Source organism: Lissotriton vulgaris, chromosome 3_1 (assembly GCF_964263255.1).
Source record: "Lissotriton vulgaris chromosome 3_1, aLisVul1.2, whole genome shotgun sequence".
Lineage (NCBI taxonomy): Eukaryota > Metazoa > Chordata > Amphibia > Caudata > Salamandridae > Lissotriton > Lissotriton vulgaris.
The window spans coordinates 134284289-134297210 of record NC_141689.1 but is presented as its reverse complement, the minus strand read 5'-3'; the positions used below and the strand labels follow the sequence as shown (position 1 = coordinate 134297210).

The 12922-nt window shown below is 44.3% G+C and overlaps 1 protein-coding gene across 1 annotated transcript in view; it reads right to left on the bottom strand.

Annotated features, from left to right (window-relative positions):
• Positions 1–12922, bottom strand: part of LOC147726087 (uncharacterized) — a 163731-nt gene that overhangs the window by 142491 nt on the left and 8318 nt on the right. The gene's annotated exons all lie outside the window — the stretch shown is intronic.

Sequence of the window (12922 nt, the reverse complement as noted above, 5' to 3'; positions counted from 1 at the left end):
CAGTTCTGCCTCAGGGTTCTGAGCTCTGGGGTATACCAAGGGGCAGACCCCTTTCTCTTATCCCTAATGAGCATCTTCTTGAGTGGAAGCACATGGTCCACTGCATGGGTCAACCAATTCCTCACTATAGCATCTGCAGACACCGGATCACCACCCTTCTCCGGCTGGGTGTCCTCAAGACGGGCATTCCACGTCTGTACAGGAAGCCTTGACCATGCCCTGTCTATTCTGAATTTCCTGAGTGGGAGCGTATCAACACACTTAACCTCCCAGTTAGTCATGATCAGTGAGTGATCAGACCAAGGAAGAGCGAGGGGACGCATAGCGGTCTGGTGATATCAGACATGGAGATAAGACACATGCACCCAGTGGTATCAGAATTGGAAATACTACATATGTACCTAGTGATGCAAGACATGGACATACTACACATTTAACTAGTGATACCAGACATGGATATACTAGATATAGTGCAGGATAGTCCTCACACAATATATTCAAGAGCATCAGAAGATAATAATAGATCTGACATACATTAATAAGGATTGTCTGAAAGACATCAGCTTCAGCAGAACCCAAAATATAGGGATTGAAACTTAATGTTGTATTCACATACAATGCATTTTAGGATCTCATAATGAAATGTCCAGAAAACGGGCTGGTATTTCCCCACACCCAAAGTAACTGATACAAGTGTGATGGTAACTCAGATGGTGATTAAAATGCAGTCCGTAATTGTGAGAAATCAGGAACTGTTTACAGTGTGCTCCCATTTTTTGACCCCACTTTGACTACTAGGTACTGGATTTCTGACTCTGATTGAGCCAGACCCAGGGCATGCACTCGGTAAAAAAGTACATGGTAATTTGGTATAATTACAATTGCCAATTACAGACCCCTGTAAGTCTCTAGTATATAATACAACATGGGGGATTTAATCATTCAATAAGTCCCTAGTATATAATAGGGCAGGGCGGTTTAGAGGACCAGTAGAATTCTTGAACTGGAGTGTGCACTACTATGGTGCCAGCTGGCATTTTGAAAACCAGCCCTGCCTTGCAGGCTGCTTTTAATTGGTACTTATATTCAAACAAGGCTTTGGATTTCAAGGTACTTCCAAAGTATTAATCTACCTTACTATTACATTTGTGTCACCCCTAAGGTCTCTCCTATGTGCCCCAGGGAAAGGGTCCCTTGTAACGTTACACAGGAGCATTATAAAATATGTTTCAAATGCCCTGGTAAGAGACAACAACTGCCAATGTTGCTTTTCCTCATTGTAGTGAATGGTTCAATAGGCTAACATTGTAATATTTCACCTAAGTACAAATACTGAAAAAGTATAGTTCAAGGTATCACATTCATAATTAAGATATATCCAGCAATTTGCCATTGTTAGACTTCTAATAGCTGTGAGAGAAATTGTATTAACCTTTATTTTCTGTGAGCCAAAATCCAGCCTTTCAGCTGCGCTCTCCTGGTTGGCCAGCCTCTGCCCAGGCTGACCAGGCTGCTTCAATGAGGTGTGAAAAGCCCTGCTACACAGACAATGGGTTTCCTGTGGGCAAAGAAGTACAAACTACAGAGCAGATGGCAGGAAGGGGCTGAGGGCTAGCCAGACAGGTCTTCAGAGGAAGAATGACCCCCACATACTGCCACCCCACCCACACAGGAACCCTGTAATATGATTAGAGTGAGGTGTGGAAGTAGAGTATTTAGAAATAATACCAAAACCAGTAGGGTGGGTAAGCCTGATCCAGCTCCTCTGGAGAGACTTTTCCCATTTTGGATTTTGAGAGAATAGTGCTTTCTGGGACAAGAACATGCCACACTATGGAGGTAGTAGTCAAATACCTGGGTGGTACCCTGTGACCCATTGTCAGCCCCTCACTGCTTAATGCCCAGGAAAACTGGATAAATATAGAAGAGTTCCATAGCACCTAAAATCTGCTGCTAGGAGAAGAAGGACTGCCTTTTTGGATTCTGTAATGGCACCTCAAGGGGTTGAACTCTGAAGACAACACCTGCCACTCAATCTGGTACTATAACCTTTGCCTTGCTTTAAAAAGGATAAAGCAGTGAACTCACTGCAAGCAACAGGTTAACAGAGCCCACCTGCATCATCTCTACCAAGAGTTCCCATCCTGCAGTGCGACCAATGGAATTTCACTGATTTGGCCAGGTGCATTATGGGAATTGTAGTTAACACATCCAAAGGACCATCTAAGAGATTCCAGATCCTTAGATTGGTATTTTGGATAGTTTGCACCATCAAGGAGACCCTCTGGAAGACGGTTAGGAAGTATGGAGCAACCTTTTTAAAAAGATCAATACGCTTAACTGGTGCATTGTGATAGTTGCAGTCCCAGACACCAAATGGAAAACCAGACCCTCTGAACCCTTGGCTGGTGCTGTGAACCACTTTCCTGCAGCAAGAAACATTTCTGGAAGTAAGTGTAAACTTTAGACTTTGTCCTTGTCCTGCTCCACCTTTTTTAACCCTTTGAGTGCTATTTGCTTCTAAACATTAGTTTTAATTTCAATCTTTTAAAACTCATATCCATGGGTCCCTACATTGGATTTTTGGTCATTTTGGTTTCTATTCATTCATAAAATATAACCTATTTTTATAAACTGGTGTTCTTTTTTCATCATGTCTTACCTATTAAGTGCATTGGTGTTTCCAAATGTTTTACAAATATGTCTCCTGAGTTACGCCTTCCTGATCTTTCCATTTACCAATGGTTGAGTAAGGTAATCATTTATTGAGACATAGACTAACCCTCTTATTGTGTTTGTGGCCCTTTTTCTAGTGGCAAGTCAGTACTTATTAGCACTAATAATCAACTTTCTAGCAATAATTAATAGGAACCCTAAAGTTTATTAAGGAATTACAGTGAGAGTCAATAATTCCAGGTTGGATTTTGTAATTCAACCCACTCACAGTCGCCGAGTCAGGTCCGTGTTTTTGCAGTCAGCAGTCGAGAGGTGAAGCTGAGAGGTGAAGCCGAGAGGCAAAGTGGCGAAGCAAGGAGGCAGGAGGCCCTCCCCTCCCGACTCTACTCATTCCGAGCTGAGCAGCAGCAGCGGCGGCTGTTAAGAGGCAGAGGGAGGACGACCCCTGTTACCGTGAGCCACAAACCTCGAGTTTTTGATCCCCTGCACCAAGATCCACGGCAGCCACGGTAGGAGCAACGAAACAGGCTGGAACAGTGCTCAGTTTGAATTGTTTTGTGGCTTGGCTTGACTCTGCAGTGTGCTCTGGAGTTGTGTTGGGAGCCACCAAACCCATGAATCACCGCGGGATTGCAATGGGATGCGCATAGAGGCTGCGTGGGATCGCAGAACACTGCAGGGGGCCCGGTGAGTGGTTGCAGTGGTCCCTGTCTTGATTCTGGACCCCCCTCCCGGTTCCTCATTGCAGCCGGCAGTACCGTCTGCGTTGCTCCCCCCAGCAAGAGAGTTGCTTTGCTTCTGCCACGCTTGCTCCCTCTCCTGAACCCGCTCTCTGACCGCTGTCCTAAACCCCCATCTTCATAAGCATCTGGCGGGGCCCAGGACTGCGGAAGACTGAAGAGATCTGCAAAGCGGACTACGGTGCTGCGGTGTTCCGTGCAGTGGCCCTTTCTTGGGTCCCCTTTGTAACCCCGTGACTCCTGAGCCCCTTCTTTGGCCCACGGCTTGTGGCCTGGGGGGCAGAGTTGAAGTCCATCGCCATCTCTTCTCGACCCTAGCCCTCTGCCTTTCATCCACCACCCCAGTCTCTCACCCAATTCCCCCAGTAACAGCCGCTGCAAGGATGTGAGCAGGGCAGCGGCAGAAGGGGGCAGGTGGGGTGAGCAGGGGCAAGGCAAGGTGAGGGTGAGCTGTGGGGGGCCTAGGTGCTGCAGCTGTGACCCGGAAGCTGAGGAGGTAAGACACTGTGGGACCGCTGGATCTCCGAGACTTCTACTACCTTCCACCGCTTTTCACAAACTACTTCAAAAAAAATAGGAGAACAAAAGTAACATTACTTGAAAATCAAAACTTGTTAACAACGGTCAGCAGCTCCATCAGCCTCAGCTCTAACACCTCACCAATACATAGGAGGGGCTGGAAGAACAGAACCAATAAAAGGACACGTGCAAAGAATGAACATGGAAAAACTAGGAAAAACTAGGAAAAAACAGGAAATTCAATTCACCCCGACCGTTCAGGCTCTCTAGAAAACCAGACACCCATGAATCATCAAAGGACCACCTAAGGGTCATCTGGCGTTGGTAACAAGCCAGGCTCTTAATACAGAAAAAAAAGACAAAAAAATTCAAATCAACAACTCAGCAACTAATCCGTAAAAATAAGCAAATAACCAACAACATTCAATTACATCACAACAAAACTACAGCAAAAAATGAAGGGCCCATATTGATTTCACCTGACTGCCTTAATCTACCAACCTGGACCACTACTCAAACCATTCAACAGGAATTTCTAGGATCAATTGGGAAGCCCTGCGGCACTTAAAATATAAATAAATAAACAAATAAACAAGAAAAAAAGCAAAAAGGTACCGGGGATGAGGTCAGGACGAGTAAGGAAAGCCCCATCAAAACTCCCCATAAAAGTTGCAAAGAAAATGGACCTCAGCGATCTTCTGGTAGAACCCCCAATTGCATCCTCGCCTCACCAAATACCAGTAAACCAAAGGACAGTTTCTGATCCACGGTCTGTACATGCCTATCCATCCGCCGAGGAACAAACTTCTGGCTCTAAAGAACAATCTAAACCAACAAAAATCAAGGCCTCACTAAGGTAAATCCTAGCCTGTTGAACTGCATTACCACATATTCACCCAATGTTGATGATTTGTTCCCAACAGGAATTGATTGGCAAGCATCATTTCCCTCTGCTAGACCTTGAGTCCTTGGACCTACTAGCTCGTCAAGTAAAATCGGGATCGCCATGCGATCCAGCCCCGCCAGAGATAATGTTGCTGGCAAGCCAGGCCGTGCTTCCCACCATAATGAACCTCCTGAACGCCTCCATCACCTCCTGCACCATCCCGCCTGCCTGGAAGAAGGCCAGGGTTCGGGCTCTGCTTAAAAAACCAAATCTCGATCCCGATGATCTAGGCAGCTATCGCCCGATATCCTTGCTCTCCTGGGTGAGCAAAATTCTCAAGAAACACATCAATACCAATCTAATGGACTTTCTCGAGAATAACCAGCTGTTACATGCCACCCAGATGGGCTTCCGACCTAAGCATGGAACAGAAACCACTCTGTTAGCAGTCACTGAGGAAACCCGAAATATCCTAGATCAAGGGGGATCAGTGGCAGTGGTCCTCCTTGACCTTAGCGCTGCCTTCGATACGGTCAGCCATGTCACCCTGCTGAGCCGCCTTTCGGACGTCGGAATAGCAGGCAGGGCACTGCAGTGGCTCGAATCATTTCTGAGCACCAGGTCTTTCCAGATCTTTGATGGAGACACTGTCTCAACGAGCAGGCCACTGAGCTGTGGGGTTCCGCAGGGCTCCTCTTTAAGCCCTGCGCTATACAATATCTATATGAAACCACTGACTGAGGTTGTCCATCCGTTTGGTATTAAAATCATCTCATACGCGGATGACACTCAGCTAGTGGTCTCTTTGACGCAGGAGGGCAGTCAATCATTATCAGGACTAATGAAATGCATGGAGGAAGTCAAGGGATGGATGACGACATCCTCCCTCAAACTCAATGGGGATAAAACGGAGCTGATGCTTCTGGGACTCACATCTCCGGTACACTTCAATTCCCTCTGGCCCCCCTGCCTAGGCAACCCCCCAGCCCCTAAAGACAACATAAAGAGCTTGGGGGTATGGCTGGACAAAGCTCTCTCCTTTAACACTCAGGCTACGAAACTGTCTGCAACCTGATTTGGTCTTCTCAGGATGTTGAGGAAAGTCCTTCCTCTCCTACCTATGGAGGCCAAACAGGTAGCTGTCCAGGGCCTGATTCAATCCCGGCTGGACTTTAGTAATGCACTGTATCTCGGTGCCCCGGAATACACATTACGAAAGCTGCAGATAGTGCAGAACTGCGCAGCCCGCACATTGCTCCAGCTGTCCCACAGACAATCAGCCAAACCTGGGCTGAGCAAGTTGCACTGGCTACCCGTCCGACAAAGAATTGCCTTCAAGGCGATGTGCATTTCCCATCAGGCATTTTGGCATACAGGACCAGTAATCGGCAGCAAATTATTAACCCAGTACTACCCCACCAAAAACCTTCGATCAAGTCAGGCTTTTCTGGCCTTAGTGCCCAGAATAAAAAGGGCAAGAGCTGGAGGCAGGATGTTCTCCCTCAATGCCGCCAAACTATTGAACTCCCTTCCCCTCCAACTCAGGTCCAACCCCAACATTCGTTCCTTTCGCAAACAACTGAAAACTTTCCTGTTTAATGTCCATCATTAATCTCCTGGCCGAACCCCCTTTGTTCAGCAACTACACCTCACACTAGCGCTTGGACACCCCTGGGCAGCAATCGCGCTTTATAAATACACATTTCATTTAATTTCATTTCGATATTGCTTCACGTGTGGAGTGGCGACATAGAGGTTTACAGTTCGCTTATTGTGCGCACATTGTAAACGTGGACACATCCGTGTCACTAGGCCAGGAGTTTTTGCTATAAGAAGATTAAGAATGAGTATTTAGCAGGCTGATTAGCAATATTGTTGCAATTGTGCATGACTGTATACATGATCTTGGGACCCATTACAAGATAGCCACCAGGTTCGAGTCCTTCGTTTATTTGATAACCATGCAGAGGTTGTATGCCCCGGTTCCGCATTTAATGCAGGAGATGTTAGAACTTGTTTCCACGCTACTCGGGTGGTTTCGCTGTTGCTGGCTCATAGTGGACGAATTTGGTTGAGGTAAGGAGGACGGAGGGTTGTATTCGGTATGGCACGGTGTTCGCGTGGATTTGGTACAGGTCGTACATACGGGTATTTTGTTTTTGATTTTCGATAGGGGTATCTATGCTTTGTACGAAGTTTGGTGTCAGAGGTTTGCAAGCATTAGAACATGGGATACACGCCCCTTGTCCCTAAAAAACAGGTAACCTTCCGATTTCGACAATACACGTTAAACTATTGAGTTCTGAGTACCAAACTTGCTTACAGAACTTCGATTTCACTCTGTTTAATATTGCCATTTCAGTAAAGAACAGAATAGATCAGTGAATTGGACAGATGTTGCTTCATTTTACCGATGTAGTAGAGTAAGTTCAACTCGATTTTTTTCGTGTTTTCAGTAGTATTTTGACACGCATTGGAAATGTTTATTGAGCAGATATTGTTGTTTTCATCTTTAGTGTCCACTGTTGGATATAGCATCAAGGAGCTGTTTTTTGTACTTAGGTCACACGTGAATGGCCTTTATGTTATTGTTTCGCTCACCCCTTATTTTTCACATCACTCATTTATTCATTTATATATCTCTTCTAACACATTTTTTATTCATGTTTTCTATTTCCTTTGAATTATGGTCAACTTCACATGGGTTTCTTTCTGCCCTTTAGCTATTCTGGTTTTTTCCAACCCTTCATTCAGTGGTGTTTTATTTTTCTACAGCAATTGACAGCAAGTAGTCACTTGAGTTCTTCTTTTCCCATCGACCCTTGGCAGCACACCCAGGGCACCTAGACGCTCTCCTTTTCTTGATTACTTCATTGATTAGTTGTTGGCATTACAGAATACATTCAAGTTATTCATTTTCTTTCGTCAACAGTGCCCCCGAAGAAGGGATTGTATCCCGAAATGCATTGGGCATGACCGTTTTTTTTGTGTGGATTTCGAAGCATAAACAGCTATCATTTTGAACAGATTTATGATTATGTGTATATGAAAATAGTTATACACTGTGATTTTCTTCGTTTCTACTGTTTTCAACATATCAAGTACATAAGTGATGTACTAAGCATCGTGTGTTGTTTTCTTTCTCACATGTACAGTTGTTTGAACAAAACTTTATTGATACATTAACGCATTAATTTGTTTCTTTATACAAGTAATATTGTGATACGATAATTCCAGCAGTGCGCCTGGCATACTGATGGTTTTCCATCAGTTCATTTTCCTGTTTACTGGGGTTGGCCACCTCTTCACCAGGCTGCACACATCTGTTGAGTACATTGTTCATAATTTTGTTTCATTTTAGATCACAGGGAGTGTACAGATCATATACATTTCTTCTTGTAAGTAAAGCACTTATATTCTATATGTTGAAATGTTTTAGCGCCAAACTATAATAAACAATGGTTTTGTGCATTCCTGGATATTGATTATTTTCCCAAAGAGCAACACCCTGTTAATTATGTAAATAAATGTAATAAAAATGTTGAAGTGTGTTGTTATTGGCGTGGTGTTATAGGGTAGGAAATAAGATTAATACATTTATGTTTTACATTTTTTTGTATATATTGGTATAGGGCTTGAGAAGGTCACACATATGCCAGTCACTTTGTAAATATGGCGCAATGTGGTTCAAGAAAATGATGCACCAGAGGCATTGAACTGTCAGAAGGAGCTCAGGAATAACCCCCTTTCTTTTTCCCTTATGATGGCGCACAATGGCTGCCATGGGCGTACACAGGCACGCTTGTGCTATGGTGCACGGATGACTGTGTTGCAGAGATGATTTATGTTGTGACTCCAGCTCATCTCGAGACGTGTGCAGGTGTGTCTGGACTAGAGATGGGCAGGAGTGAACCAGTTGGCCTTCTTGAAGTGTTGTTTACCCGGTTTCTCCTTGATGGGTGCCAGGGTGTTGGTGCAGCGAGACATCCATTGATGGAGGCTGTGCACAGCGGTGTTGATGTCTGTAAGCGTTGGCAGAGTGGTGGTGCTGAGGTAGTTGACAAGAAGTTCTTCTGTGGCCTTGATCCAGCTGCGACAGGGAGGGGAAATGATAGTGGTGGTGTACAGTGGGCATGGTGAAGGCATGATGTATACAATGATGGACAATCCAGGAGAGTTTGGTTGTGTGGCTGTAGTTGAATGTCCCCACTGTCAGAGGAGACGGGGTCTAGCGTGTGTCTGGCTATGTGGGTTGGTGTGGTGACTACTGACTAGCTGCTTGAGTCTGATGTTGGCGAGGTTCTTCGGGAGGGTGTTTGTGTTCTGGTCACTCGGGTTGTCCAGGTGGAAGTTGAAGTCTCCAAGTAGGATGTCGTCAGTGGATCGGAGAGCCTGGGGTATGACGAGGTCTACAGTAGCCTCAGTGAATGTTATGTTATGTTATGTTATGTTATTTTATTTTGTATAGCGCACAGATGCCGCAGCCAAGAGGCGTCCCGGCGCTTGTGGAGATGAAACATACAACACAACAGAGAGGACCAGGTAACACTGAAGCTAAGCAGAGGAGAATAAATGAGTTTTTAGTAGTTTCCTGAACTGAAACAAATCAGGGATGGAACGAAGTGAGGCAGGCAAAGAGTTCCATAGGGTAGCCGCCATCACCGAAAAGGAACGTCCACCCATTCTGGACTTTTTAAAGAGAGGTATAATGGCCAAATTAGACCCTGCAGACCAAAGGGCTCTTGAGGGGACATAGTGGAGAGTAGACTGGGTGAGAATAGGAGGGGAGTGGAGGTCGTGGATAGTGCGGCGAGCAGAAACAAATTTAGGGAGGCCGACCAGCATCCTGGCCGCCGCATTTTGTACCCGCTGAAGGCGGGCTAGCTCAGCTTGATTAACACCCAGGAACAGGGAGCTGGCATAGTCCAATCTGGTCTAATATGAGAATTGGGACCCCCTCTATAGCTATTTGATTGACCAGGGAAAAGAGGGGTTTAGAAACAAAAACATATCAAAATTCCCCCATGGTCTGTTCTTACTTTCTTATGTGGCTCAGCTCACAGAGACTAGACAGTTAGCCTTCAAATCAGTGCAAGGACAACAAAATATTTTCTTTCATTAAATATTTTTTATTATTTAGTTTTTTTCCCTTCATTTATCAAAATTATTTAAAACTGTTTTTTTCTTCTTTTTTTGATCTTTTCTTGAGTGTGTACATCAATTCATCATTATATGTAATGATCCAATCAATTTGAAAGTGCAATGAAACATAACAAAATTATTCCAGACTTCTAAAAGGTGTCATATATTTTTTACAAAAATGAAGAAACTACTAGTACCCTATCTGGCACACACTATCTCACATACACACCACTCATTCATACACATCTACTAACTCCAAAACAATTTCTAGGGTTGAGGTAACACAGTATGTAGTTATGTTATTTCCACGCCAGGTCTACGCGCGTTTCGGTGGGTTCGTACCACCTTCCTCAGGACCAACTCAGAAATGGTTTCATTCTTGCATCATCTTGTGTGTGCAGGGTACCTTGAATTAAATAAACACTGGTCGTTATGTGATCTGTTTAGAAGCAAGGGTTGTTCTTTCCTTTTTTCCCTTTTTCCACTTTCTCCTTTAGAGATATTACACCGGTATCACAAAGCTTTTACGCATGCATCCATATGAGACTGCTTGTTGTTTCCGTTTTTCATATGTAGTTTTCACCTTTGTTTAGTTGGATTTCTTAAGGTGAACGTTCTTGAGTGCAGGGGCGAATTAATTCTTATTGTTCTTTTTATGCTTGTTCTTCATTGAACTCATACGAGGTAAAAAACTTGGTGTTTTTCCATTTCATGTATGTTCCAGCCTGTCCATCTATTCAGTGTTTCAGTCTTAAAGTTGTCACTGTTCGTGCATGTGTTCGCCTCGACAAGCAGCCTCCTGTCCGATCTCCCGCTCCAGACCCGATGAATAGATGGACAGGCTGGAACATACATGAAATGGAAAAACACCAAGTTTTTTACCTCGTATAAGTTCAATTAAGAACAAGCATAAAAAGAACAATAAGAATTAATTCGCCCCTGCGCCCCTCCCATAGAGACAAAAGTATTGGCTTTTAAGTGGCATCTATATTTCCATGAACTCAAGAATGTTCACCTTAAGAAATCCAACTAAACAAAGGTGGAAACTACATATGAAAAACGGAAACAACAAGCAGTCTCATATGGATGCATGCGTAAAAGCTTTGTGATACCGGTGTAATATCTCTAAAGGAGAAAGTGGAAAAAGGGAAAAAAAGGAAAGAACAACCCTTGCTTCTAAATAGATCACATAACGACCAGTGTTTATTTAATTCAAGGTACCCTGCACACACAAGATGATGCAAGAATGAAACCATTTCTGAGTTGGTCCTGAGGAAGGTGGTACGAACCCACCGAAACGCGCGTAGACCTGGCGTGGAAATAACATAACTACATACTGTGTTACCTCAACCCTAGAAATTGTTTTGGAGTTAGTAGATGTGTATGAATGAGTGGTGTGTATGTGAGATAGTGTGTGCCAGATAGGGTACTAGTGGTTTCTTCATTTTTGTAAAAAATATATGACACCTTTTAGAAGTCTGGAATAATTTTGTTATGTTTCATTGCACTTTCAAATTGATTGGATCATTACATATAATGATGAATTGATGTACACACTCAAGAAAAGATCAAAAAAAGAAGAAAAAAACAGTTTTAAATAATTTTGATAAATGAAGGGAAAAAAAACTAAATAATAAAAAATATTTAATGAAAGAAAATATTTTGTTGTCCTTGCACTGATTTGAAGGCTAACTGTCTAGTCTCTGTGAGCTGAGCCACATAAGAAAGTAAGAACAGACCATGGGGGAATTTTGATATGTTATAGTCCAATCTGGTCAACACCAGAGCTTGGACTATGATCTGCCTGGTGTCCGCGTCAAAGAATTTAAAAATAGGCCGTAGGCACTGTAGAGCGCCAAAACAAGTTCCCGCAACACGCTTGATGTGAGGAATAAAAGACAGTTGATCATCAAGCCATACGCCCAGATTTCTGACTTCGGCTACAGGAATGGGAGCAGGACCCAATTCAGGAGGCCACCATTGGTTTCCCCAGAGCTCGCTGTCCCTACCAAAGAGAATGACCTCCATCTTGGTGGCATTAAGTTGTAAACGGTTATTCGCCATCCAGCTGGCGACAGCTTTGAGGGCTGCCTGAAAGGTGGGGGCGTTCATATTGGAGTCGCCATTAAGTGACACAGCCAATTGTGTGTCATCGGCGTATGACACTATTGTAAGACCAAAACTGGCCACTACCTGCGCCAGCGGTGCAACATACAAATTAAAAAGGGTGGGGCTAAGAGCCGAACCCTGTGGAACTCCCTGCAGAATGGGGCGTGGGGCAGAGATATAGGGAGGTGTAGAAACTTTAAAGGTTCGATCCGTAAGAAATGATCGAAACCATTCAAGTGCTTGTTCTCCAACTCCTGCCTCCACGAGGCGGTGTAAAAGGATCTGGTGAGAGACCGTGTCGAAGGCGGCACTTAGATCCAATAGGATCAGTGCCGCCGTCTGACCTTGGTCTAGTATTTTCCTGATATGTTCCACCACCGCCAAGAGGGCGGTCTTGGTACTATGGCCGGCTCGAAACCCATTCTGGGAGTTGTCCAGTATGTTTGCTTCTTACAGGTGATAGGATAAAATCCTATTGGCGTGAGCTTCGGCTATTTTAGCCATCCAAGGAAGGAGGGAAATAGGTCGGTAATGCTCTGATTTGGAAGGGTCAAGAGAAGGTTTTTTGAGGATTGGTATAATAGTGGCCTGCTTCCAAGCAGTGGGAACACTACCAGTTCTGAAAGAAAGATCAATTAAGCTCTGCATCGCCGGGTAGCAGCAATCGGCGAAATCGCGGAATTGCATGGGTCTCATAGGGTAATCCGGAGAACCAGATTTAACTTTGATCGTCAAATTTAGGAACTCCTCTTGGGTAGGATCTGGAATGGCTAATAGGAATTTGGCGACCAGAGGGGCACTATTAATTTCCCTGACAAAAGGCAGAGCAAACGACCTGTATATGGCCTCC